The 27,442-nt window shown below is 40.7% G+C and overlaps 1 protein-coding gene and 1 pseudogene across 4 annotated transcripts in view; both read right to left on the reverse strand.

Moving 5' to 3' along the window:
* LOC119807744 (cat eye syndrome critical region protein 2 homolog) overlaps positions 1-27,442 on the reverse strand; it is a 103,496-nt gene that overhangs the window by 74,407 nt on the left and 1,647 nt on the right. The gene's annotated exons all lie outside the window — the stretch shown is intronic.
* On the reverse strand, positions 1-27,442 carry LOC119806403 (annotated as a pseudogene).

Consider the following 27,442-nt stretch of genomic DNA (forward strand, 5'->3'; position numbering starts at 1 on the left):
CTAATTGTTCTTTCTATTTTATTTTATTTTTTCGTTATATTTGACTTCTGTGGCCTCTTGGAAGATGGGAGAGTAGGCGCTGCAGTAACAGGTAAGGTCTGTCACTAGGAGGAGCAAGTTCCTGCTGGGAATGAACCTGCTGGGAAGCTGTTGCAGCACAAATGTCTTCTGGCAGGCCTTACCCTCGATGATCCCATTGGCCTCCTGGATAGATGTCTAATGCACAAACACTGGGTATTCTGTGTCACCGGGGTGCAGCAGGTCCTGCTTCTTGTGCTTGTGGGTCTCCAACCCTTTGCCATACCAAGACTCCCCAGGCACTCCACTGTAGCAGAAGCTGCAGAAATGTATGCAATAGCCACCTGACCACTATCAAGGAGACAGAGAGAGGACTGATCAGGGCCTAGGCTGTACTATGGTGGTGATCCGGAAGCTTGCACATGGCCTGGTCATACATGGTCACAGGGCTTTCCACCCCCTTGCCAAAAAGCTTTGTCATGAGAGCACCATCCACTTCCCCCAGAAGTTTTCCCACCTTTGACAGACCCAGGCTAAGAGATCAGACCACACAACAGATCTAATGTTTATGGAGGGAAGGGGTGCGCAAAAGGCCATCTTGGCGTGAGGACATGAGAGAGAGGTAGATTCCATCTCTAGACCAGGAAAAAGAATAAAGAGAGAATGGGAGAAAGAACGTATGGGGGGGGGGTCTAATTGTTTTTAATAAAAACCCAGAGGCAGATAGTTAAGAGGTGAAAGCTGAAAGATTAGAGAAGCAGTGCAACCAGTCACTAGAGAGACCTCTTACCTCTATCAAATTCTCAGACCAAAACGGAAATCCTGTCTTCAGACTACACCCTCTGACTGCATCTCCAGATTGCAGATCTCTTGTCTCCTCTCAACATTTACTCCTCTCTCGCCCAGCCATATCCCTTCTGGGTTTTTATTAAGAACAATTAGAATTGGTGTTACACCATATGGAATAAGAAATTCCATCCAGCTGGGCTGGTGACACAGGCCTATAAACCCAGGACTCAAGAGGCAGAGACAATTGGATCTCTGTCCAGTCTGATCTACATAGCTAATTCCAGGATACTAAGGGCTACATAGTGAGATATAGTCTCAACAAACTAGTTCATGAATTAATTAATTAATTTCCACTCTGATACATGTTCAAGCTGTGCCCCCACACAGGCCTGAACAGGAATAATCAGAGAATGGTGTACAACAGCCAAAAAATATATACAATTCAAACGTTTGTCAACTAATAAATGGTTAAACAAAATTTAAGTTTACCCATAAATGGAATATATTTGGCAATAAAGGAGTGAAGTATTTAAAAAAAAAAAAAACCTGTAATGATCTAGGTTTTTGTCATTGACACAAACTAGGCTTATTTTAGTTACTTTTCTATTGCTGTGTGAAGAGACATGATGTCCAAGGTAACATACAAAAAGTACTTGAGGGGTCACAATTCTAGAAGATTAGAGTACATTACCATGCTGGCAGCATGACAATAACCAAGCAGGCATGGCACTGGAGTAGCAGCTGAGAGTGTCCTTCTGAACCATGCGCCAGACAGAGAGAAAGAAACTGGAAATAGCCTGAACTTTTGAAACCTGGAAGGCCACACACAAGACCAGACCTCCTAATCTTTTCAAACAGTTCGACCAAATAGGGACCAAGCATTCATATATATGAGCTTACGGGAGCCATTTTTGTTCAAACCACCACAAAGGTCATCTGGGAAGACATCTCGACTAAGAATATGCCTTCAACAGACCTGCCTGTGGACAAGCTTGTTGGGCATTTTCTTGATTAATGATTGATGTGGGAGGGTAGAGCCTATGCTTAGTGGTGCCACCAATGGGCAAGCGGCCCTGGGTTGTATTAGAAAACAGGCTAAGCAAGGCAGTAATCAGTAGCACTTCTCTGTGGTCTCTGCTTCTGTTCCTGCCTCCAGGTTCCTTCTAGAGTTCCTGTCCTGACTTCCCTCAATAATGAATCCTTTCCTTCTCAAGATGTTTTTGGTCATGGTGTCAATCACAGCAACAGAAAGCAAACTACAACACATGTTGAAACATGAACAGGCATTCAAAACACTCTACTAAAATGCAACAGGTCAGTCATAAGGATGTATATTTTGAATAATTCAACTCATAGGAGAAGTTCACTTAGAAAATTTTGAAGACACAACAGATCAGGGGTTTCCAGAATAGGTAGGGACTTAAGAACAGCCTGACTGCTAAAAGACTTTGTAGTTTATTTTACAGTTGATGAAAATATCTTTAAATCTGACTGTGGTGATGGATACACATTTAAGAGTACACTAAAACCAATAAAATGTCCACTTTTAAGAGATGAAATTAGCTAGCCAGTGGTGGCCCACGTCTGTAATTTCAGCTCTTGGGAGGCAATAAGAGACAGGAACTCACTGGAGTGTGGAGTCCGAGATTTGGTAGAGACATAGTACAGTATAGGCAGTCTGAGCATTGGTAAAAGGTCTCTCTAGTGGCTTACTGCTCTGCTTCTCTGATCTTCAGCTTTAATTCCTATTTCTGTTCTGGGTTTTATTATTTGTGCTATATGGCTCTGAGGTTAAGAGCACTTACTGATCTTTTAGAGGACCTGGGTTCAATTCACAGGACCACAGTCCCCATATGGCAGTTTACAACCACCTGTAAAGCCAGGCAGTCATGGCGCACACCTTTAATCCCAGCACTGGGAGGAGGCAGAGGCAGACAAACCTCTGTGAGTCTGAGGCCAGCCTGGCCTACAGTTAGCTCCAGGACAGTCAGGATTGATATACAGAGAAACCTTGTCTTGGAGGCAGAGGCGGAGGTAGACGGATGGACGGACGATGGGACACGACACGACTACAGTCCCAGAGAATCCTATGCCTTCTTCTGACTCCTGTAGGCACCATAGTACAGACACACACATGCATGCTAAACAATCATACACATAAAAGTTCTAAGGGAAACGGGGGCTGGATGTAGTGGAATGCATCTATAATTCCCATACTCCTACAGTAAGAAAGGAGGCAGAAAGGGATAATCGCCTAGGGACTGAAGGGCAAGCTAGTTTCTGCATGGTAGAAACAAGAGAGACCCCATTTTCAACAAGGTGAATCTCCTAAAATTGTTCTTTGACTGCCACAAATACCAAATTTGTTAAAAAGAAAGCCCTGACTAACACATCTTTTGTAATTCTCTCAATAGTCTTGAAGCATAAATGTCATTGTCTTCCTTTGAAATAGCTCAAAACCAAATATCCAAGACCAGAGAAAAGAATTCAATTCAATTTTTAACTTCAGTTTCCTGGTCTATGAAAGAAATGATAGGGCATTCAAAGATATAAGAGCTAAATGAAGTTAGGTACGTCTCATGCCTGATTAGACAGACACTCAGATTTTAAGTTCTTTTATCTGTTTTTAGCAAAAATAGATGATGGACTTGGAAAGTTAGTAAAGTGTACAGGTGATCACAGTGATGACCACCAATATTTAAGATCAGCAATTCTGTCATGCTAACTAGAGTTTTAAGTTGTAACCACTTACGGCATGGGCAACAAACATTACAACTTAAAAACAGATTAATTTATACTCAATCAAATAAAGCAGTTAATCTGTTTTTCAGCATGTAATAATGTAATTATGCTAAATAATTCAAAACATATAAAAATAGCAGGCAGTGGTTAGCTACAACTATTTGATTTATATAGCAGTAATTATTTCCAAAGTCACTTGAGAACCCAATAGTAAGTTGTTTTTAAAGTCTGCAAGGCTCCAAAGCTCCAATGCACAAGGATGGATGATGTAAATTTCTCTTTTCATCCCCACTGGCTGTTTTCACTGGTTCTGTAGTTCAAGTTGAGAAACCAGACAGGATGCAAAAAGTACAGTTTAGGCTTGGACTGTAATACTTCCTCTGTTACTATCTTAATGAAAAGCCTAGCTCAAAGAGAAAGATAACGAGAAAAGAAAGGCAATCAATCATAGACAGAGAGCTAGAGCACTGGGATGTGTGCAGTGGGTGGAGGTGGGAGAAGATCAGAGATAATTGAGTGTGATGAACTACAAGAGCCGATGGAAGATAAATTGGCTGATAGACCGGCATGGAGAATTAGGAGGAAAACAAAGCATGCCAGATGGAAGAACTACAAAGGACATGTGGGCACAGAAGGGGGGCTGAGGGAGCTAAGCTAGGGGGATCAGGTGCAGAAAGGTGTGTGTGCAATGTTTCTCGGGAATCTTCAATCCTAGTTTTTCTACGTTTTTTTTTTTGTTGTTGTTGTTTTTGAAAAACAAGGCTTCTCTGTGTGGCCCTGGCTATCCTGAAACTATAAACCAGGCTGGCCTTGAACTCAGTGCTCCCTGCCTCTGCTTCACAAGAGTACTGGAATTAAAGGCACGCACCACCACCAGAATGTGAGGACCAAGAATGTAGGTCAGTGTTACAGCATTTCCCTAGAACACACAAGGCCCCTTAGTTTAATCCAAAATAACACAAAAACAAAAAAAATTCAATGTGAATACATGGTTTGTATACATTTTATCATATAGGACCACCCTGAAGAAAGTTGGTCAGTTTAATATACCCAACCTATGGAAAATATATGGCAATTAAAAAAAAAAGACAACAGTATTCTAGAAGGCAAGCATCACTGAACACAGAATGATGTGAGTCAAGTTTCCCTGTGACCATTATAAACTCATTTAAGAAAATTCCCATCACCCCTGTAGTAATATGTGTGTATGCATACATGTACACACAAAAAAACTGTCCCATACAGGATATGTAAATTGGCATACACTCCTTGTGGGAATTGATTCAGCTGCCACGAACAGAAATTTGACAATATCTCTTGCCATAACAAACAATCTCTTTAAGAAGAAAAGTTATGGGGTTGGTGAGATGCTCAGCAGTTAAGAGCACTGGATGTTCTTGCAATGGACCTGGGTTTAATTCCCAGCACCTACATGGCAGTTTACAACTATCTGTAACTCCAGTTCTAGGAGCTCTGACAGTCTCACACAGACATGCATGCAGGCAAAACCCCAATAATAAACAAACAAACAAACAAACAAGCAAGCAAGCAAACAAGCTCGGACTTATGAGTTTCTGTTTAAAGAAGAAAAGTCACTTCCCAGAAGCAGAGGCAGGCAGATCTCTGGGAGGTCAAGGCCAGTCTGGCGGACAGGAGCACAGAGTAAGTTCTAGGACAGCTATGGCTACAAAGAGAAACTCTGTCTCAGGAAACAAAATCAACTAAAAAAAATTCTAGATGTACAAGGGATAGAAGAACACATTAAAACAGACTCAGTAGTAATAAAACCAGCATCTTTCAAACTAGAAGTCTCTAAGAAAAAGCCATAAAATAAAAATAAAATCTGTAAGACAGAATGTATGTGGGTGAAGCTTAACTTTTTTCAAAAAGAAAGAAAGAAAGCGGTGGGGGCTACAGTCTGATGACCTACTCCTAAAGTTACTCATATCCTGCTCTAAGTGTCACGGTATCCTGTGCTAGCAGAGTCCACACTATCTTCATTCAACTCCTTTCACTCAGCACCTAAAATCTAAATGGTAAACGCGCTCTCTAAATTTTAAGAGTTAACAGAGCCCAAGAAGTAAAGGAGCCAGACTAGCACAGTGCAGAAGATAGCTACAGAGCTCCAGGACACCAACATGGTGCTCCAACCATGCTCATTAACAGATTAAGCTCCTTTTCATCAGAAAATATGCACAATTTCTAATCCTTAAAGAATGAAACATTCTACATTTGAACTCTGAAATCTAATACAAAAAAAAAATAGTAAAAATGAAATGCACTATTGGCAGTTTATCAAAAATAAAACACAAGCCTTTAGTCCCAGCATTCAGGATCTCTGTGAGCTTGAGGCCAGCCTGGTCTACAGAGTGAGTTCCAGGACAGCCAGGGCTGTTACAGAAAAAGAAACCCTGTCTCAAAACCAAAAAGCAAAACAAAACACGCATAACACAAAAGCCAAATTTCAAGAATAGAAAATCAGGACTGGGGATGTAGCACAGGTGGTGAAGTGCTTGACTAGCATGTCTAGATGTTTTAAAAGAGGCCTAGCATCCATACCAGAAACATCATTAAAGGTCATCCTCATCTTAGTAACTTAAAAAATAAAACAAAACTATGTGCATTGGTATTTTGCCCGCATGTATGTCTAGAGGTCAGAAGAGAGTACTGTATCCTTGGAAGTAGTTACAGTGAATTGTGAGCTGTCATATGGGTGCAGGGAAACAAAACTGGGTCCATTCTATGCAAGAGTAGTAATTGCTCTTAACCACTGAGCCATCTTTCTAGTTCTTGCCAATGACTTAAGGCCAGCCTGGGGTGCATGAGTCCCAGTCCAAAAAACAAACACTATAAGTGAGGCATTCTATCGCATGCCTATAATCCAACATTTAAGCCACTGACAGCATTGCCATGAAGAAACCAGAATTGTGGCCAACAGACTATGTCATTCTGAAATATAAAGAGTGTATGGGGGCTGGAGAGATGGCTCATAGGTTAAGAGCACTGGCTGCTCTTCCAGAGGTCCTGAGTTCAGTTCCCAGCAACCACATGGTGGCTCACAACCATCCGGTGCCCTCTTCTGCTTGCAGGCATACATGGAAGAAAGGCTATATACATAATAAATAAATAAATCTTTAAAAAAAAAAAGAGTGTATGGGGCTGGAGAGATGGCTCAGAGGTTAAGAGCACTGGCTGCTCTTCCAGAGGTCCTGAGTTCAATTCCCAGCAACCACATGGTGGCTCACAACCATCTGTACTGAGATCTGGCGCCCTCCTCTGGCGTGCGGGCATACATCGAGGCAGAATGTTGTATACACAATAAATTAAATCTTTAAAAAAAAAAAAAACTAAAAAAAAAAAAAAAGAGTGTATGGTTAGGGCGGTGGTGGCACACACCTTTAATCCCAGCACTCAGGAGGCAGAGGCAGGTGGATCTCTGTGAGTTCGAGGCCAACCTGGTCTACAAGAGCTAGCTCCAGGACAGGCTCCAAAGCTACAGAGAAACCCTGTCCCAGAAAACCAAAAAGGTGTGTGTTATCTTTAACTCCTCACTTACCTGTCAAAATACCTATTTCATTAAGCAATCAATATATATTTTTAAGTTAACGTCTACAGCTAATCAAAACTCATTACTTGTCCTGGTTTGCCATAAAAACAAAACTGGGAAGGTACAACGAATCACTTCCAAGGTCTAAATTCATATAGCGCACCACTCTATTACTGTAGAGTCACATTTGTCACTTAAGAATATTCTGATAGATGTGTATCTCAACAGAAATAAGCCTTTGAAAAGAAAAGTACAGGATGAAAAGAAACAAAAACAGAACAATGAGAAAAAAGAAAATAGAGAAGCAAATGCACAGTGAGGTCAAGACATAAACGGGTTGCCAGTTCAGTATGAACTGTAAAAGGAGCAGAAAACTGAAAAAGCAGCAATTCTTTGCAGATTCCTCAAAGTAAGGTTGAGAACAAGTTCCTTTTACTCAATAGACCACATGTTCAGTTACCTAAAAAAAAAAATAAACAAGGCATAATTCCAACACTTAAGAATCTGAATCAAGAGGATCTGGAGCTCCATGCTACCCTGAGCTACCTAGTAAGACATTGAAGGTAATGGGGAAATGGCAAATTCCCAAACAGTCTAGAAGGCACAGTCCCACTAGCCTTTGGACCAGACACAGAAACAGCAATTTTGGGCATCATTAGAAGTGAAAGTTAGAACTCTTGCTGGAGGCCACTCGTGGTACATTCCTTTAATCCCAGCACTCCAGAGGCAGAGGCAGGCAGCTTTCCAGGACAGACACTGCTACACAGAAAAACCCTGTCTTGAAAAAACAAACAAAAAGAACTCTTAAGCAAAAAGACAGCTGCAGAAACAGATGGAAAAGGCAGACAGATGTAGAATTCCAAGGAAAGCCTAAAACTATATCCCATGAGTAACAACGTAACAAAGCTCAAGAATGCCTCTGGCAGGTTCTTTTGTTTGGGAAGGGCTGAATAAGCAAAGGATTTGAACTAAACTTAAGGACACTGCAATAGAAAGCCCACAAACTGAAAGAGAGCACACCAATTACCAGGGTCTAGAATTTAGTTGATAAATGGAAGGAGAATATCAAACTAAAGATGTTGCCAAGTCTTCCGTTCTTCCATCTAGTCTATATCTAACATTTTCAAGTCTTTTTGATCCAAGCAGATCGGTGAAACCAGTTCTCATATGTCTATTACATTCCATTCTTTTACTTAGGGGAGGCCCAGATGGATCTTTTACACTGCAGTGGACAGCAGGAACCAATGGCCTCGTTCCAAAGTGCTAAGCCTCCATCTGCAGCCTTCTGTCAATTCTCTCCATCTCATCTGTCCCACTCTCGATTTTTTACATATGCCCATTGCACAACTAACCAGTTTCCTTCCCATTAAGACAGGAAAAATGAATATTATCCCCAAAACAAGTAATACCTTTATATTATTCTCACCATTCAAAAATATTACTGTATCTAATGCTAAAAGCCAAATTAGGCACCTCCCCATTCTCCCCTGACCTCCACACAAGCACCATATCACATTTTATCAATAGATACTGTGAGCACACACACACTTACAGACTGGCTTTAAATGCTGACTTAGGCTACCTACTGACTGCTACATTTGGCTCTCTTGGTTCTAATCATTATTCAACATACTACCTTGAGCAATGTCTTCACCTGTAAAATCGTGAACTAGACAAATTATCTCTAACATCCTTTGTAGCTCTTACCTTCTATAGTACAACAATGCAACAGAGAGAATGGAAAGATAAATGTAGGTTTCCAGAACATATTATAAACTCACCATAAAGAGACAACATAGAAATTTTAAAAGGAATAAGGAGTTGTGGGGGGAGGGGGGGGAATCTTCAATCAACCCTAGCAGGCTTGTCAGGCTGAGTCTAAGCTACACAGGAAAAACCTGGCTCTTAAAAACTGGGGGGGGGGGGGGGGGGGGGAGATGAGTTTAGCAAGCAAATAACATGCCAGCAATAAAAACTTATTCTTATTACATAAGCATGGTAATTAGAAACTAAATAAATATAAAATAAATGACAGGCATGGTCAGCCACCCCTTTAAATCCTAGCACTCTGGAGGCAGAGGCATGTGGATCTCTGTGAGTTCCAGGTCTGCCAAGTCTACATGGAGAGCCCTAAACCAGCCACAGTTACACAGTGAGACCTTGTGTTGAAACAGCAAGGATAGATGTAATGGAAGAACAGAAGGACAGATGGGAGAAAGAGATGAAGGGAGAAAATGTGTATTATTCTTCCATTAAAAAAAAAAACAAACCTTGAGGCGTGAAAGTTTGTAATTACAGCACTCAAAAAGAGGACTGTTACCAGTTTGAGGCCATCCTGGCTACACTGTGAATTTCAAAGTCAGCTCTGGGACTTACCAAAAGTGTTCTGAAGAGGTTGAGGATGTTACTCAGATAACCATATACTTGCCTGGCATGCATGAAACTTGGGGTTCCATCCCTAGCCCCACATAAAGTGAACATGGCCACTTACAAATCAGCATTTGGGAAGTAAAGGCTGGAGGGTCAAAAGTTCAAGTCATCCTTGGCTACAGAGTAGATTTGAGGCCAGCCTGTGGTACATAACACTCTGTCTCATAAGATCAGAAAAAAAGGGGTATGTTTGTGTGCGTGTGCCTGTTCTTGCATAACTATGGAAATTATGCAAATATCTGATGTCTCCTATATATGAAGAAGCACTTGGCCAGGCAGCTAAAAATTAAGAATACAAATATAGATAAAACAGTCTCTGCTTGTTTTATTTATTTGCTCATTTATTTTTGTTGCTGTTTTAACTATTTTTGAGAAAAGGTCTTATGTAGAGTAAGACAGCCTAAGCTGAATAGTGTGCTGGAATCACAGGTGTGGCCACGTATTGGGCACAGTTTGTTCTTTAAGAGAGTTTATTCTGTTCTTTCTTCCAACCATCCAACTATGCAGTAATTTTTTTTGAGTAACTAGGATATATAGAGATATTGAGAGAATGACAGTTACTGGGTATACAAGTATGAGTGATGGGTAGACAAGATCCTCGACCTAATAAAACTCATCATAGAGAGAAAACATATAATAAACTTACAGAAATAACTCCAGAACAAGAAAAAAAAAAGAAAAGAACAAAATGTCAGGAAATGAGTGGATTGGGAAAACCAGAGTACTATTTTAAAGAAACAGACATTAGTATTATTGAAGCTAGATGGTAAGAATCTGTTATATTACTCTCTACAATGCTTATTTACAGATATAAAACTGAGCTATGAGCCGGGCGGTGGTGGCACACGCCTTTAATCCCAGCACTCGGGAGGCAGAGGCAGGTGGATCTCTGAGTTCGAGGCCAGCCTGGTCTACAAGAGCTAGTTCCAGGACAGGCTCTAGAAACTACAGGGAAACCCTGTCTCGAAAAACCAACCCCTCCCCCCAAAAAAAAACTGAGCTATGGTCGGACAGTGATGGTGCACGCCTTTAATCCCAGCATTCGGGGGCAGAGGCAGGCGGATCTCTTTGAGTTCGAGGCCAGCCTGGTGATGGAGGGGAGATCATCTGTATATCTGTTGTTTCATTGGTTAATTAATAAAGAAAACTGCTTGGCCTGATAGGTCAGAACATAGGTAGGCGGAATAGACAGAACAGAATTGTGGGAGAAAGAAAGCAGAGTCAGGCAGACACTATGCCTCTCCTCTCTGAGTCGGATGCAGGTTAAGCTCTCTCCTGGTAAGCCACCACCTCGTGGTGCTACACAGATTACTAAATATGGGTTAGTCAAGATGTGAGAGTTAGCCAATAAAAGGCTGAAACTAATGGGCCAAGCAGTGTTTAAATGAATACAGTTTCCGTGTAATTATTTCAGGTGTAAAGCTAGCTGGGTGGCGGGACACCGCTCCATCTACAGCCTGGTCTACAAAGCAACAGAGAAACCCTGTCTCAAAAAAACAAAACAAAGCTGAGCTATGGATAGTTGAGACAATCAAGGCATGTTTCAATCCCTGAGATGGCCTTTCACTGAGATCTGAAAACCAACCGAACAGTCCCTGCAGCACTCAGCTTATGAGTAAGAAAACTGACATTAAGTGGAGGATGAATTTAAAGGAATATGGCACATGCAAGGAAACTTTGTAGGACTGCACTAAACAATGATAAAGAATGTGGTTTGCATTCTAAATGTAAAAGAAAGCCATTTTGAGGTTTTGAGAAGGAATCTATTTGCTGTGGTCTGGGGCAAAGCTCATGGTTTAGCATGAGTGAGTGAGGCTCCCTTTAAACCTCAGCAAAGCCCCCCAAAGAAATGGGTCTACTTGTTTTTGTGGGACCTGAGGCCCTCATCTGACATCCAAGCAGGTACTTGTTGCACAGACACACATGCAGGGAAAATATTCATATATATTAAACAAATCTTTAATCTACCAAGATGTGGAACCCAATCCTAATAGATCATCTACAATACAATTTGTGGACTCAGGGAACACTGAGGTGTGATGGAGGATTCTCATTGGCTAATAAACAAACTTGGCTTTTTGATAGGGCAAGATTTAGATAGGTTGAGTAGACAGAACAGGAAAAAGGAAGTGAGGTAGATGGCTCAGACAGATGCCACACCTCTCCTAAGTGAGAGAGACTGCCGTACCTCTCCTCAGAGAGAGAGATGCGATGAAACCAGCTGCCAGGTCAGACATGCTGAAACTTTCCCGGTAAGACACCACTCGTGGTGTTACACAGATTATTAGACATGGGTTAGTCAAGATGTGAGTAAGAGGCTGGAAATAATGAGCCAGGCAGTGTTTAAATGAATACAGTTTGTGTGTTGTTATTTTGGGGCATAAGCTAGCCGGTGGCCGGGAGCAGGGCGGCAGGAACGCAGCCCGCAGCCCCACACTACAGAGGTGGAAAGATTGTAATAGCTAGAACATCAGAGAAATCCCTGAGAGACTGTGTCTCCTACAAATGTCAGAACCTACACCCATGAAGTCTCACCAACATGACTACCTAAACATGAGCTGAACAAAAATATCAAAAAATACTAATGTAAGAAGGGGAAAAAAAAGAATCTGGTCTAGACTAGGCTCTGTGCTTTTGAAGGCTCTTTGCTTCCTCAAGAGCTCTGTGACTGGGTTCATTAATAATATCCAGCTATTTATAGAGACTCTCTGTAAGACGGGGGTCCTCTATGCAGCTCTTGCTGTCCTAGAACTTTATTTATGCAGACCAGACCAAGCTGGTCTTGAATTTGCAGAAATCTACCAGCCTCTGCAACCTGAATGCCGAGATTAAAGGCACACACCACCATGTCAGCTAACCCTGCACCTGGTCTTTCTCTGCTCTTGACTGCAATTATCCTGTAGTCCTCTACAAAGAATTACAAACTAAGAAATGCTGGGAGTGGTAGTAACAGTCTTTCCCAGCACATCAGCTGGGTTATCTAATGACAAATGGTCAGTCCTAAAAACATACATACAAGTAACATTGTACAGACTGAGCAGGATGTACCTATGTATTTAGCTATATATGTGTGAGAGTGTGTGTGTAGCAACAATTAATGGAGAAAAAAAAAAAGAGGCCAAGATGCTGGACAGTAGTGGCACAGGCCTTTAATCCCAGGGAGGCAGAGGCAGGTAGATATCAGTGAGTTAAAGGCCAGCCTGGTCTACAAAGCAAGTTCCAGGACAGCCAGGGCTGTTACACAGAGAAACCCTGACACTCAAAATACAAAAAAACGAAACAAAAGCCAAGAATTTTAACAAGGACAATACGGAAGTGTTTAGAGGAAAAGGGGGGAAGGAGGCAATGATGTAGTGATAATATAATCTCAAAAAAGTAAAAATTAAAAATGAATCTTAAAACAAAATAAAAAAAACTTAAATTCACATTTCACCAGACAAGTGAGTAGCTAATAAACACAAGATGTTTAAAAAAAAGAAAGGGGGGGGGGGGAGGAGATAAGGCATTAACTTTTATGGAGTGTAGTAAGTGCTCTGAAATGTTTATTTTTTTTCCAGTGTCAGAATGTATTGAGTAACAATCAATTTATAAGCTACTTCAATTTTATTGGCTATAAATAAGATTTTACTTTATAGACATGGCCATGGGCAATCAGGGGTTCTTTTATTACAATTAAATTACTAATATCATTGTCACGTGATACATTATACACAGAAAAACCCTGTCGAAGGAAGAAAAAAGAAGGCCTGAGAAATTAAATAAATAAATAAATAAATAAATAAATAAATAAATTAGAGCGGCACAGCCAACCAAGGAATAACATTTAGTCAGAAACTTAAGTATCCACAAAGGGGAAAGAGTGATATATCTAAAGGACACAAAAGTTAATCTGAAAAGTGCCAGTAGACAACACCAGAATGAGCACCTAGATTTTTTTTAAAAAAATATTTGATATTTAATATTACAAAACCCAGAAAAGAAAGTACCATCAACAGACAAATCCATTGTAAGTGACAAGGGCAGACTAAGGAGACAAGACAACTAAATGTAATATACTGTGTTAAACTGAGTTGTTTTTAACATTTATTTTTATGTTCATTGGTGTTTTGCCTCACCAAACTGTCATCATGGAAAAGGTACAAGTTTGGAGGTAGGGTCTACTAAGCCTTTTCCTACATCACAAAGGAGTTCTGCCCATGTACCACCCATGATGACCTCATAAGCTCACACTTCAGGCCCCTGTCTGTGGTCTTCCTATTTTAATGTGCATTCAAAATTACATGGACAACTTTTTTTTTTAATACTGAACCAAAGTGAGTAGCTCCAGAATGAGGCCTAAACAATAACATCACACAAGCTCACTTAAGATTTTCTGTGGACTATATATAGGTGGAATAACAGCATCTGGTTCAGTCCTGTCCAATTGTGGCTCTTTATGATTTCTTAGCCTATATTAAATCCTAAAAGCTACAATATTATAAAAATATTGTCTTATAGACACCAAATGAGAATTCATGTATTTACAACCCCTGGCACACACCGTCTGGTGACTAGTAACAGCTAGTATTGTATGTGCAAGTGTGTATGTCTGTGATTGGGGAGTGTGTGTAAAGGTTCAAGGACAACTTTCTTGAATCCGTTCTAATTTTAGGTGGGTTTTAAACTTTTTAACCGACTACTGTGTATGTTCACGGTATGTGTAAGTGAAGCTGGTCTTCTCCTTCTACTGTAAGACCCAAAAATCAAACTCAGGCCAGAGTTGTACAGCAAGTGCTTTTAACCACTGAGCATCTTAATGGTCTAAAATCTGTAGTTTTAACTGCCATTCTTCCAGGTAACAACTCCTCTTCTCAGTGCCAAGTCTGTATTCACAACCACCCACTGCAAAACTATAATTAAACTGTTCCATAAGAATGTTAACATGGCCTGGACTTCTCAGGCCATCATCTCACCTACCCTTGTTCCTTGCCCATTCTATAGCAAAGAGAACTTTCTACATTGCAAAGATTAGTTTCTACTTAATAAATAAATATTTACACTGTATACAGACTATACAGCCTATTTCAAATAGATCCCATTGCTGTAACTACTACCATGTACAGCAATTTTCAAATTTTCAAATAACGTTTTAACTGTATACATATTATATATTTAGGGGTTTGGGGTTTGGTTGGTGTTTTCCTTTTGTCTGTTTGTCTTGTGTCTTGTTTTGGTTTGAGACGGAGTCCACTATGAAACCTTGGCTGGCCTGGAACTCCCTATGTAGAGAGGCCGGCTAGAACTCAGAGGCCCACCCACCTCTCCATCTCCCTCCCTCCCTCCCTCCCTCCCTCCTTCCCTCCCTCCCTCTCTCTCCAGAGTGCTAGGATTAAGGGTGTATGCTACCACACTCAGCCACCACTATGATTTCTAAATATCCAACTGTGTTTTAGATTGTGTTTTATTTGTCTTATTATTTCTCCTCCCTCACCAGGTATAAGAGCTACCTTCTCTTTGTTCACTTGTTTGTTTTGCTTTGTTTTTCAAGACAGGGTTTCTCCATGTAGTCCTGGGAACTCACTCTATAGACCAGGCTGGCTTCAAACTCAGAGATCCACCTGCCTCTGCCTCCTAAGATTAAAGGTATGTACCACTACCCACTCTGCAGAAATTATCTAAGAAATTAAAACTAACTAAAAAGAAATGTAATACTATCACTACCCAAAGCAGGCAATGCTGGCACATGCCTTTAATCCCAGAACTAGGAGGGCAGAGGCAGGAGGATCTTTAAGTTCCAGAACAACCATGTCTGTGACACAGAGAAACCCTGTCTCAGAGGTAAATAATAAACAAACAAATAAATAGGTGGGTCGATGAATAAATAACAAAGCAAACAAAACACATTGGGCGCCATTCTGTAACATGAGGGCCTGTTTGTTGGGGTTTCTGTCCTGCCCAGTTCCCACAGCTGGTAACCCCCAAAGAAAATCACACAGAGGTCTATGTAATTTATAAACTGATTGGCCCATTAGCTCAGGCTTTGTATTAACTCTTATAACTTATATTAACCCATTATTCTTATCTATGTTAGCCACATGGCTCAGTACCTTTCTTAGTGGGGCAGGCCACATCCTGCTTCTTTGGTGGTCTGGGTAGGACTGCAGGAAGAGCTTCCTTCTTCCCAGAATTCTTCTTTTCTCCTTGCCCCACCTTTACTTCCTATCTGGTTGCAGGCCAATCAGCGTTTATTTAAAACATAGTTGACAAAATACAAAATTGTCCCTCACTATTTCCTGCTCTTCCTAAGGTCCTGAGCTTGACTCCCAATACCTACCTACACTGGAGACCTCACAACCAACTGTAACTCCAGATACAAGGGATACAATACCCTTTTCTGGCCTCCTGTAGGCACTCACATACAAATAAAAAATAAATAGTGAATGTCTATGCTGTGAGAGATGCCATGACCATGGTAAGTCTTATAAAGGAAAACATTTAATTGGGGATGGCTTACAATTTACAAGTTTGATCTATCGTCATCATGACAGGAAACACAACATGGTGCTGGAAAAGGAGTCAAAATTCAACCTCTGGATCAGCCCGCAACAGGAAGAGTCACACTGGGCCTGGCTTGAGCTTTTGAAACCTCAAAGCCCCCGGTGCCCCCCACACACACACTTTCTCCAATGAGACCACATCTAAGGCCACACCTCCTAATAGTGCCACTTGCTAGGAGGCTAGGGGGCCATTTTTATTCAAACCAATACATGGAACTACAGGGATAACTCAGTGGTTAAGAGTACTTGCTCTTGCAGAGGACCCCAACTGTATTCCCAGCATACACTTGGCAGGTCACAACCATCCCTAATTCCATTTCCAGATCTGAGGCTCCAGATATCCAAGGATACAATGCATATGCATCCGTGCAGACAAAAGTCAGATACAAAACAAATTAAATTTAGTCTTAAATAAATATTTAAGAAAAATATACTATAACTATTAATACTAATTACTAAGTAGGTTGAGATCTTTGTTGTTTCAAATTTCATCTTAACTCCAAGGAATAAGCAATGAACAATTCTGTCAATGAAGAAACTGAGACTCAGAAAGTAAGCAGCTTGTCTACAACTCGAGCATTGTGTGGACTAGTGTTACTTACTCCAAGAAGCTGTGGGGTTTTGTTGTTTGACTTCTACTGCTAAAAATATAAATAATTTTACCCTTTTTTTTTTTTTACCTATTATGAGAACAGTCAACTTTACTTCAACCCACTTAAAGAGTACTCCCCGAAGCTACTTTTGCAGTGGTACTGATGACTGCAGACTCAGATATGAGACACAGAAGGCTTCTGTGAGAAAGAAAGAATGAAAGAAAGAGTAGTAAGATGGAGTGACAGCACACACTTAATCCTAGCACACCAGAGGCAAAGGCAGATAGATTTCTGAGTCTGAAGCCAGTTATTTCCAAGACATGGGAAACACAGTGAGATAGTGTCTCAAAACTAAAGTAAAAATAGCAACTATTATAATTAATCAATCATTAAATTATTATTATTATTGGCTGTATTTGCACACATCTGTAATCCCAACACTTGGGAAACAGAGGCAGAAAGAGCTCTGTAAATTTAAGGCCAGTTTGGTCTATATAGCAAGTTTAGGCTGGCCAGGACTACATAAGTAAACTCTGTTTCAAAAATAAGAGCTGGAGAGATGGCTCAGTGGTTAAAAGCACTGATGGATCTTCCAGAGGACCCAAGTTCAATTCCCAACATCCACATGACACCTCACAATTGTCTGTAACTCCAGTTCCAGGGGACACACATGCAGGCAAAACACCAATACATATACAATAAAAATAAATAAATTGTAAGGTGGTGGTACACATCTTTAATCCCAGCACTACACAGTGAAACTGTCAGGAAAAACCAAATAAAATAAATAAGTAAGCAAATCATTTAAATTAAAATAAAAATAAAACTTTTCAATGGTGGAAAGCAATTGAGGAGAACATCTGTAAGGTGACCTCTGGCCTCCACAGGTACATACACAGGGGCACATGCTGTTTCTGTCTCCCCCACCATGCACACACACACAAAGTAATAATACAAATTAGTAATAGTAGTAGCACATTCATATGGGATAGTAACCCAAACCAATACTACCCAAAGAATGAGCCAAAAATTCCAGTTATTATACCAAGTGAAATTCTCTGTGTTCTACAAGACAAAGTTCTCTGAACGAGGAACTCATAAAAACTCCTTATACCCAAAGAACCCAAGAATAACCTTTTAGGAAGAGAGAAGAGACACAAAGGAAATGGAGAAGAAAAGGGATTCCCCAAAGGAGGACATCTGTTAATTTAACACACTTTCTGTCAGGCAAATAACCTGTCCCACGTGCCATTGTTGCAGAAACAATGATTGTTCTGGGAAGGGTGTTCATTAAAAGGAACTAGCCAGAATGAAAACAAAATCACTGCTCCAGTCAACAAGACTGTTTAACAGTTTTCTCAGTTCTAAACCATTACTCCAGTCTTGGAAATTAATAAGTGAAAAGATTGGTATCATTGTGGCCAAACCACTACGCAATTTTTACACTGACTTTCTGATGGGATAAGCAGAACATGAACAGTATCAATGTATACTTAAGGTGACCACATACTCTGACCTACTACCCTTCAAGTCACAGTTACTCCAGCAAACCTACCATAGGTAAAATGTAAACCTTCATAAAGGTTGATGGGGTCAGAGACTTTAAACATGAAAATAAATACTAGTCCTCATGTATTGTTATGTAATTACATTTGAAACTTGCATATGGCTAATGATGTACAAGACACAGAACACGAGAGTATTATTCTGAGATTATATGCCTTTGGAAGAATTCCAAGAACCATGTATTTCAAAAAACTAAATAAATAAAATAAAAGCATTTAAGCTACAGCAGTGACTGACTTCATAGCAGTTTAATACTATGAATTCTGGGATTTGACACCTTGATGCAGGCCTAAAAATTCAACCCCTCCTCCAACATATGCCCAGAGCAGGCCCTAGCACACAACAGGAGTTGAGCACAACAATGGAATGAAAGAAAAAACAAAAGGAGGGTGGCCAAGTCCCAGGCCCAGTTAAAAGGAAATGTTAAGAAGGCTCAGCATGCTGGAGGTGTAGCTCAGTGGCAGAGTGCTTGCCCAGCATCCCCATCCTCGATTCTAGCTCTATGGGAAGAGACTAAAGGAAGGGAAGGGCTACACTGATAAAGAGGTAAAAAGCCAAAGATAGGTGAGAAAGTTAAAATATTATATATTTTTCTTTTTTTGTTGTTGCTGTTTTGTTGTTGTTGTTGTTGTTGTTGTTTTTAGAGGCGGTGTTCTTATGTATAGCCCTGTCTGTCCTGGAACTCATAGAACAGGCTGTGAACTCAGAGATTCACCTGCCTCTGACTCCTTAGTGCTGTTAATGGCATGTGCCAGCACCACCCAGTGTTTCCATACAAGAAACACAGAATGCTCCGAAGTACACTAGCCTAGTTTAGTCAGCATCACAATGCCCTCTTCTCTCCAAACCAAAATAATCCTTTCATCACCAGGTATGGTGGCACACACCTTTAATACTACTAGCACTGAAGCAGGGGCAGCAGTGCTCTGTGATTGGGGGCAACCTGGTCTACATAGTGAGACCCATTCTAAAGAGAAAGGAAGGAGAGGGGAGATGCTAACCCAAGTATCTGTTACCAGCTGTCTGACACCTGCAATACCAGGAAGCAACCTAAACCCTTCAAAACTTCCTTCAGAGCCAGGCAGTGGTGGCACAGGCCTTCAATATCCGCACTGAGGAAGCATTGACAGGTGGATCTCTATCTACAAGATCTTGGTCTACAAGAGCTAGTAGTTCCAGGACAGGCTCCAACGCTATAGAGAAATCCTTTCTCAAAAACAAAACAAACAAAACTGCCTTCAGAAGCTGGATGCGGTGGTGGTGCATGCCTTTAATCCCAGCAATGGGGAGTGAGGCAAGAAGTTCTCCTAGTTTGAAGGCCAGCCTGGTCTACAAAATGAGTTCCAAGACAGCCAGGGCTGTTACACAGAGAAACCCTGTCTCCCAAAAATGAAGGAAGGAAGGAAGGAAGGAAGGAAGGAAGGAAGGAAGGAAGGAAGGAAGGAAGGAAGATTGATTTAAGGCACTCACTCTCCAGAATCTCTCCAAATCTCAAACATTAAAACCTGTCAGTTTGAGAATAGCAATAATGAAAATGTCAAACTTCCTATCAAAGAAGCTTATTTGCAGGCAAGTTTCTACTGAAAAAGAAAAACATCCATGTAATTAGCAAACATACCAAGCAAGTATAGATTTGCACCTTCTATTCGGTACAATAAATTTGTGGAGTACAGGTGGTAACCTTGAGTTTAACCCATGCTACCCTATGATAATTTGCTTGAGTCAATGGTACTAGGCATACTAAGGAATGGTCCCTCCTAGGAAATAGCCAGGAATCAGCTAGCTTGAAATTCTCATGTTACAAATCTGAAACGGGGGACTGGAGAGATAGCTCAAGTTAAAAGCACTGGCTGCTCTTCCAGGTCCTGAGTTCAATTCCCAGCAACCACATGGTGGATCACAACCATCTACAATGAGATCTGGTGCCCTCTTTCTGGCCTGCAGGCATACACGCAGGCAGAATACTGTATCTATAATAAATAAATTAAATCTAAGTAAAAATAAAATTTGAAACAGAATTAATCTTCCTAAAATCACAACTTTATATAAGGGGGACAAGGATGAACCACAATCCAGTTGTCTAGCACCTTTTAAAAATGTGTTCACAAATTGAAATATAATAGTCTGGACTTGACCTGTCAGAGGTTCTAGGTCTGGCTGTCTACACACTACACTTTGCATCTGCACTGATGGTTTCCACACTCTGCCAGAAAACCTCATATTCTGGATCCTAACATCCCAGGAAGCCCACCATAAGACTTTCCTATCCACATGGGAGGAATAAGCAGGCGAATCTCTGTGTGTTGGAGGCCAGCCTGGTCTACAGAGTTTCAGAACAGCCAAGTCTACACAGAGAAATCCTTGAAAAACAAAACACAAAACAAAAAGACTTTGCAATGAAGAGCTCTATCTAAATTGAATTTTAGGCTTTCCTAATTGTGTTCCAGAAAATGAAACAAGGTGGAATTTACCATCAGTGATAAGGCAAGCAAACACCAAACCAACATGGAGTCCTTCATAGATGAGAGGGGAACCAATCTTTCTACATCTGTAGGAGGTCCCAACTTCTCTTCTGAAGTCCACCCCCTGGGGAGGGGGGCAGGGAGCTATAAAGCCTCTCCTCTTAAAATGTTTGAAAAACCAAAAAGGTGACAGTACATTACTCTGTGAGGATTCCATTAAAAAAGGCTATCACCAACTTGCATTATGCATTGACCCTTCTGTAACTTATATCCTGTTCTTATCTTTCCTCAATAAAGAGGAGATTCTGACTCTTCAAGAGGATAGAAAGCAGAAAGTTTAAAAAAATGGTCTCCTATGTACCAAGACAGTACATAACTGTAATAAGATGATAGCTACAAGTTCTAAGCCAATCCAGGATATATACCACATGTTTCTTATTAAATGCACTGTATAAGGGGACTGGACAGACTGCTCAGCAGTTAAGAGCCCTTGCTGTGTTCCAGAGGTCCCAGGTTAGATTCTCAGCACCTATGTGATGGTTAAAAGCCTTCTGTAACTCCAGTCCTGAGGATCCTACATCCTCTTCTGGCATCTGAGGGCACCAGACACATACATGCACGCAGGAGAAATACCTATACACATAAAATAAATCTTAAAAAGAACTTGTTTCTGTTTTTGAAACAAGGCCTTGTATAGAGTCCTGGCTGGCTTAGACCTCACTCAGTAGACCAGGCTGGCCTTGAACTCTGCAGTGCTCCAAAGTGAGGGATTAAAGGAGTGTGTCACCACACCCTTAAATCACACCTTCAAATCATTTTAAAGCACTTATCTCAGTTCCACTCAATGCTATCTCAGCAAGTCACCAACCCCTTTTCCTCTCTTTACAAAACTTCCCTAGGGGCTGGAGAGATGGCTCAGAGGTTAAGAGCATTGCCTGCTCTTCCAAAGGTCCTGAGTTCAATTCCCAGCAACCACATGGTGGCTCACAACCATCTGTAATGGGATCTGGTGCCCTCTTCTGGCCAGCAGGCATACACGCAGACAGAATATTGTATTCATAATAAATAAATATTTAAAAAAAAAAAAAAAACTTCCCTAGACTTCATTTCCTAGACCCTGGGACACACTGTAGCATTTGTTCACTAAGAAGGCAGGTACTTTCTAAATTTTATTTTTATTAATTTATTTTGTGTTATCTGTGCATTGTGGCTCACACCTTTGATCGTAACTCTTGGAATAGAGGCAGTCAGTTCTTGATGGAGGAGTGTCTATGTGTTACTTTCATTGGTTAATAAAGAAACTGCCTTGGCCCCTTTAATAGGACAGAAAATTAGGTAGGCGTAGACAGAACAGAAGAATTGTGGGGCAAAGAAAGCCGAGTCAGGCAGACGCTTCAGGAGGTCGCCATGCTTCTCCTCTCCAAGACAGAAGCAGGTTAAGATCTTTCCTGGTAAGCGACCACCTCGTGGTGCTACACACATTACTAAATATGGGTTAAAGCAAGATATGAGAATTAACTAATAAGAGGCTGAAACTAATAGGCCAGGCAGTGTTTAAATGAATACAGTTTCCGTGTAATTATTTTGGGTGTAAAGCTAGCAGAGCAGCGGAACGCAGCCCTGCTGCTCCTTCTACAAGTTCTACTGAGTTTGAGGATAACTAGGGCTAAACAGGATAACACTGTCTCAGGAAAAATATTAATTTAGTGTGTATGTATGTGTGTACAACACTAAAAACATGGAGGTCAGAGGAAAAACTTGGAAGGGGTTGGTTCTCTCCTCCTACTTACCATGTTGGTTCAAGGCTCAAATACAAGTCTTCAAGCTTGGTTGTTGGTTTTCTTGTTGTTGTTTCCCCACCCCCACCCCCACCCCCATCACAAGGCAGGGTTTCTCTGTAGCTTTGAAACCTAGTTTCTGTCCTGGAAACCAGCTCTTGTAGACCAGGCTGGCCTCAAACTCAGAGCTCCATGTGCCTCTGCCTCCCGAGGCATCAACAACCGCCCGGCTGTTAACCCTTTCATCCACTGAGGCATCTAGCCCACCCAGAGAGCAAATATTTTTTGTGTTACACACATAGCAGTACTTCCATCAGCTCATACCCTGCTAGCACAGATGCTTTATAGATGTTTGTTGATAGAAATAATCTCCAGCAGACAACAGGACTCACTCTTGACTCAGCATTCCCAAGGCTAAGGCAAGAGAATTATAGCAAGTTCTAAACCAGCCTGGGTTACAGAGTAAAAAAACGTGACCCTGTCTCACCTGGCGGTGGTGGTGAACACCTTTAATCCCAGCACTCAGGAGGAAAAGGCAGATGAAGCTGAGTTCAAAGCCAGCCTGGTCCACAGAAGTGAGTTCCAGGACAGTCAGGGCTACAGGGCTACACAGAGAAACCTTGTCTCAAAAAAAATAAAAAATAAAAAAAAAATAAAAAGTCTCAAAAATAAAACTAAAAAAAATGGGGTAAGGAGATGGTTGAGTGGTTTTATAAAATGCTTGCCATGGAAACCTAATGAGATCCCCAGAACACATCATAGGGCCACCAGACATCTCAAACAAGGTGAGGCCAAGACCAACACCCCATCTTTTCCTTTGACCCCCACATATGCAATACATACACATCATATATACATACCTAATGGAAAATAATCTTTTGAAGCAAGAAACCCCAGACTTGCACTACAGAATCTCAGTCTTCATGACAGATACTGAAAATCTCCACAGAACAGACATAGTGGCAGAGACTTTGGGTAAAAACCCTGGATGGAGGTGGGGATTCTTATGCAAACACCAAGCCTTGCCAAACTTTCAATTTCCACATCTGTAAAACGAGGGTAGCCTCTACCCCTGGCTAAAGGCAGCTAAGGATAATGAGTTGGTATTTTCCAAGTATACAATACTGTATGTCTCACTTACTACATTACTTTAACCTGCTCCAGGTCACAGAACTAGTTAAATTAAGGACACCATTACAATCCAAGTGTCCTGAGAGGGCATAGGCTCAGTTAGTGGCCCAGGCCCTAGAATTGATCCCTCATACTTCTCAACGCTTTTGTAATTCCTAGTCCAGTGAGTCTTAGGTCATGAAATCATGAAATAGCTTCTGAGTTCCCTAATCAGACAAAACTATTCTTTCCTATAGTTAGGTACTCTATGTTTGGGGGGCGGCAGGGCACTTTTTTGGTCTAGGCTGATCTAGAACAGATAATCCTCCAGCTTCAGTCTACAGAATAATAGAACTATCAGCTCCAATACAGATCTCATTTAATCTTCAAATAGTTTAAAGATCTCTTTTAGAATTTGATTAAAATGTTAAGTCTAATCCCCACCCTGACAGCATTCGTACCTATACATCAACAAAATCTGTTACCCATCACTGAACACACCTGATACAACTAACACGTTTAAATTTCAGCAAATCTTATTGCTTGTGTTAATTATAATTCATGGCTCATTCTCTTGATGAAGGGGCTAGAAACAGAAATACCAAGGGTAGAATACAAAGCTCTATATACTGGCCCCACATTATGCTGCTGAGGGGGGACTTCAAACACACAACCACAACTAGGAAGACACAAGGCAGAAAACAGTAAGGCAAGAAAGGTAGGCAGAAAAAAATTTCATCAGGCTTCAGCTAGTATATAAACCACTCACACCCATGTAAACAATTCTAAACATCTACTTGGAGGCAGCACTCCAGCCCTGCCCCAGCTCCATCATCTCTCTATAACGACCTTCCTAATGCTATGACCCTTAATACTGTTCCTCTTGTTGTGGTGACCCCCAACCATAAAATTATTTGTTGCTACTTTATAACTGTAATGTAAATGTCTGTGTTTTTAACGGTCTTAGGGGACTCCAGTAAATGGTTCATTCAACCCGAAGAGTTGGGACCCACAGGTTGAGAACCACTGCTCTATAAGGTTATAGAAAATCATTCTGTCCCCTGTTGCCTTATCTCAATTTGGAACAAGCATTAAATCTTCAAAAAGCTCAAATATCTTTGTTTCAAATCAATACAAACTTAACTAATCCACTACAATATTAAATACAAAATATTTGGCTTTTACTAAATCATATATAACTGGATTCTATTATCAGCTAATATGGCCAAGGAGACCAAGTATGTGCAGCTTTGATGACTAGATGGTTCTTGTCTATATCCCAAAATACTAGAGAAGCTCTTCACCAACCTTGGCTGCAGGGTTTCTCTGTGTAGCTTTGGAGCCTGTCCTAGAACTCAGAGATCCGCCTGCATCTGTCTCCCAAGTGCTGGGATTAAAGGTGTGCACCAACACTGCCTGACCCAGAGTGAGACTCTTAAAAAATAATAAGGACTAAGTAGGGTTGTAGCTTAGTCCCTAGAATGTGTTAAAACCCTGGGTTCAGTGCCATTACATCAAAAAAGCAACATATAGTAAGTGTTTAATGATAATTAACTACTGAATGCAATATCTCTAATCTACTAATGTCTAACTACACCCTAGCCTCTTCTGAAAAAGCTAGCACAAACCTATCTAGAATATAGGACTTTCTAAATACAGTAACAGAAGAGTTTTCATTTTAATTTTATGTTGCCAGCTTTCCCCCATTTCGGGACTTGAGTTAGTTATTTTAAGTCTCTTATTTGTATTTTGCAAAAACTTAAGCTCTATATAATGTTCGCGTAGTTTTTAAACTCAGAAAATGTCAGGTGGTGGTGGCACACACCTTTAATCCCAGCGCTAGGGAGGCGGAGGCAGAAGCAGGTCGATCTCTGAGTTTATGGCCAGCCTGGTCTACAGAGTAAATTCCAAGATAGCCAGGGAAACACAGAAACCCTGTCCCAAGAAACCCAAAAGGAATCGAAAGAAAGAAAATGAAAAGGGCTGGGAAAGACTGTTCAGTGACACAGTGCCTGCCTAGCGTGTATAAAAGCCCTGAGTTCAATCCCCAGCACCACCCCCTACACACACTGAAGTAAAATATTTACTCTTTTTTTAAAAAAAGCTTTACTCTTCTTTTTTTAAAATATTTATTTATTAGGATTACAATATTCTGTCTGTGTGTATTCCTACAGGCCAGAAGAGGGCACCAGACCCCATTACAGATGGTTGTGAGCCACCATGTGGTTGCTGGGAATTGAACTCAGGACCTTTAGAAGAGCAAGCAGTGCTCTTAACCTCTGAGCCATCTCTCCAGCCCATATGTGACTCTTAAAGAAATGATCTGTTTAAGGTTAATTAATAGTACAAAAATATTTTTACATGCAAAAATAAAATCACCCCCACTTTAGGGACTAGTCTCTGAGAGGTCTTGACCTCTTACAGAATAGCAACAAGAATCCTGGAGCCTTTCACCTAGCTGAGAGATTAGCTTCACTTTTGATAGAAACCACGTCCTTAAGGATTCTGCTTCCTAAATTTTTTATAAATCCCAGGATTCAGCCTGGGAGGAAAGGGTAAAATTTGATCTTTCATACAACTAAAAATTGGCTTCCTAAAAAGAATGATGTCCAACTCTGACTATTCGGTAGTTTATATTCCTTATTTCTAGCATTTCAAAGTGTAATTAGAACTACAGAGTTTTCCCACATGCCCACTAGGAACATACAGCTCATCACTGACATATTTTTACTTTAACAGAAGGTCTAACACTGCACTGTAAGTCTAACCAATAAACTAGGTGATGTGTTTCAAATCACCTAAGAAAAAGAAAAACAAATTTACTGATGGTGTCTTAGGGGAATTCTGTCTGCATTGTTGATGGGCCAAAATCAAATTTCTTAGAGAATAAGAATTTTAGATAGTTCATCTTTTTATAACTATTCAAAACCCTAAATTAAATATAGGAACTACAGGTACAGGATGAGAAAGTCGTTACCATTTATTACACATTCACTAATCTCCATAGGGGAGGGAAGAAAGGTTTGATAGTATTTAAAGTAGGTACATGTTGGAATCAGGGTATTAACGTGGTTGAATGTTTCTAAGATAGCGCACACTTTTAACTGACAAGAGGGTCTCTTCTCTTTCAAGAAACGCTAGAATCAAAGAAAGAGGCTAAGGCTCCCTGTGAAGGAAAATGGGGCTTCGCCAGACAACCTGAGTTCGATTCCTGGGCTCTCATATGGAGGGAGAGAACCAATTTCCTCAAATTGTCCTTTGACCTCCACAAAACTCCCTGACACAGACACACCCATACAACATTATTATTGTTGTTGTTATTGTTATTTTGGTTTTTCGAGACAGGGTTTCTCTATAGTTTTGGAACCTATCCTGGAACTAGCTCTCTAGACCAGGCTGTCCTCGAACTCAGAGATCTGCCTTGCCTCTATCTCCTGAGTACTGGGATTAAAGGCATTAGCCATCACTGCCCGGCTAACAATTTTTTTAACAACTAGAATTAAAAGACACTATGTCAAGTAGACCATCTAAAGGACAGTAAGAGCTTACATTGCCTAGAGAAATTAGGCCATCTAACACTGAGAAACCTCAACGTTTACTACTTAGGATAAAAATTAAGTTACTCTAAATATAGTGAGAATAATTAAAGCAAAATGAGTTTCCTCTACTTTTCCATCAACAAAATGGGTAAACAAGGACTTCAAAAGGTGGCATTTTCCCCCCAATGGTAGTGTCCTTCAAATGCACTCAATCTGTAATCCGGCACATCTACTTACACTCTCTTAAGAAAGAAAAGGGCCGAGGACAAGTTTACCAGCACCCAACAGGCAATGAATGTCACAAGCAATGCCCCACACAGGGCAGCCACCAT

This window comes from Arvicola amphibius, chromosome 2 (assembly GCF_903992535.2).
Source record: "Arvicola amphibius chromosome 2, mArvAmp1.2, whole genome shotgun sequence".
NCBI lineage: Eukaryota > Metazoa > Chordata > Mammalia > Rodentia > Cricetidae > Arvicola > Arvicola amphibius.